Here is a 2,500-nt window from a genome sequence, read left to right as displayed (position 1 = left end):
TCTGACTCATAGTGATCATTTATCAAAGAATGACTCTGGTTATCAAATGATTGAACAACCGGGATCAATTTACTTACGATACTTAGTTGACATTCATAAAAAGTATCTAATGAATTATGAGTTCAATAGATCCTGTTTAGCAGAAAGACGGATATTCCTTGCTCATTATCAGACAATCACTTATTCACAAACCTCGTGTGGGGCTAATAGTTTTCATTTCCCATCTCATGGAAAACCCTTTTCGCTCCGCTTAGCCCTATCCCCTTCTAGGGGTATTTTAGTGATAGGTTCTATAGGAACTGGACGATCCTATTTGGTCAAATACCTAACGACAAACTCCTATGTTCCTTTCATTACGGTATTTCCGAACAAGTTCCTGGATGACAAGCCTAAAGGTTATCTTATTGATGATATCGATATTGATGATAGTGACGATATCGATATTGATGATAGTGACGATATCGATATTGATGATAGTGACGATATTGATGATGACCTTGATACGGAGCTGCTAACTATGACGAATGTGCTAACTATGTATATGACGCCGAAAATAGACCGATTTGATATCACCCTTCAATTCGAATTAGCAAAAGCAATGTCTCCTTGCATAATATGGATTCCAAACATTCATGATCTGTATGTGAATGAGTCGAATTACTTATCCCTCGGTCTATTAGAGAACTATCTCTCCAGGGATTGTGAAAGATGTTCCACTAGAAATATTCTTGTTATTGCTTCGACTCATATTCCCCAAAAAGTGGATCCCGCTCTAATAGCTCCGAATAAATTAAATACATGCATTAAGATACGAAGGCTTCTTATTCCACAACAACGAAAGCACTTTTTCATTCTTTCATATACTAGGGGATTCCACTTGGAAAAGAAAATGTTCCATACTAACGTATTCGGGTCCATAACCATGGGTTCCAATGCACGAGATCTTGTAGTACTTATCAATGAGGCCCTATCAATTAGTATTACACAGAAGAAATCAATTATAGAAACTAATACAATTAGATCAGCTCTTCATAGACAAACTTGGGATTTGCGATCCCAGGTAAGATCGGTTCAGGATCATGGGATCCTTTTCTATCAGATAGGAAGGGCTGTTGCACAAAATGTACTTCTAAGTAATTGCCCCATAGATCCTATATCTATCTATATGAAGAAGAAATCATGTAAGGAAGGGGATTCTTATTTGTACAAATGGTACTTCGAACTTGGAACGAGCATGAAGAAATTAACGATACTTCTATATCTTTGAGTTGTTCTGCGATCGGTCGCTCAGATTTGGTCTTCACCCGGACCCGATGAAAAAATTGGATACTTCTTATGGATCGTTGAGAATGATTCTGATCTAGTTCATGGCCTATTAGAAGTAGAAAACGCTCTGGTGGATCTTACGGACAGAAAAAGATTGCAGTCAGTTTGATAATAATCGAGTGACATTACTTCTTCGGTCCGAACCAAGGAATCAGTTAGATATGATGCAAAATGGATCTTGTTCTATCGTTGATCAGAGATTTCTATATGAAAAATACGAATCGGAGTTTGAAGAAGGGGAAGGAGCCGTCGACCCGCAACAGATAGAGGAGGATTTATTCAATCACATAGTTTGGGCTCCTAGAATATGGCGCCCTTGTGGCAATCTATTTGATTGTATCGAAAGGCCCACTGAATTGGGATTTCCCTATTGGGGCGGGTCATTTCGGGGCAAGCGGATCATTTATCATAAAGAGGATGAGCTTCAAGAGAATGATTCGGAGTTCTTGCAGAGTGGAACCATGCAGTACCAGACACGAGATAGATCTTCCAAAGAAGAAGGCTTTTTTCGAATAAGCCAATTCATTTGGGACCCTGCGGATCCATTCTTTTTCCTATTCAAAGATCAGCCCTTTGTCTCTGTGTTTTCACGTCGAGAATTCTTTGCAGATGAAGAGATGTCAAAGGGGCTTATTACTTACCAAACAAATCCTCCTACATCTATATATAAACGCTGGTTCATCAAGAATACGCAAGAAAAGCACTTCGAATTGTTGATTCATCGCCAGAGATGGCTTAGAACCAATAGTTCATTATCTAATGGATCTTTCCGTTCTAATACTCTATCCGAGAGTTATCAGTATTTATCAAATCTGTTCCTATCTAACGGAACGCTATTGGATCAAATGACAAAGACATTGTTGAGAAAGAGATGGCTTTTCCCGGATGAAATGAAACATTTGATTCATGTAACAGGAGAAAGATTTCCCATTCCTTAGCCGTAAAGATATGTGGCCATGAAAAAGGGATTAAGTGGAACAAAGAGGATTGGCCGGGTGGTAGAGTCGTGGAAACACTTGTTTATTCCATATTTTGGACCTTAGCTCCATGGAACAATATGCTACTGCTGAAACATGGAAGAATTGAAATCTTAGATCAAAACACTATGCGCGCTATCTGCTCCAATAACGAATCATTGGTTTAACTGAATAACTAAAGAAAATAGATAGACCTT

At 38.6% G+C, this 2,500-nt stretch overlaps 1 pseudogene across 1 annotated transcript in view; it reads left to right on the top strand.

The window, feature by feature from the left end:
• Nucleotides 1-2,500, top strand: part of LOC140854580 (protein TIC 214-like) — a 156,342-nt pseudogene that overhangs the window by 132,499 nt on the left and 21,343 nt on the right. The window lies entirely within an intron of this gene.

The sequence above is a fragment of the Elaeis guineensis genome, unplaced genomic scaffold (genome assembly GCF_000442705.2).
Source record: "Elaeis guineensis isolate ETL-2024a unplaced genomic scaffold, EG11 Super_Scaffold_1000265, whole genome shotgun sequence".
NCBI classification, from domain to species: domain Eukaryota; kingdom Viridiplantae; phylum Streptophyta; class Magnoliopsida; order Arecales; family Arecaceae; genus Elaeis; species Elaeis guineensis.
This window is presented reverse-complemented; position numbering and strand designations above follow the sequence as displayed.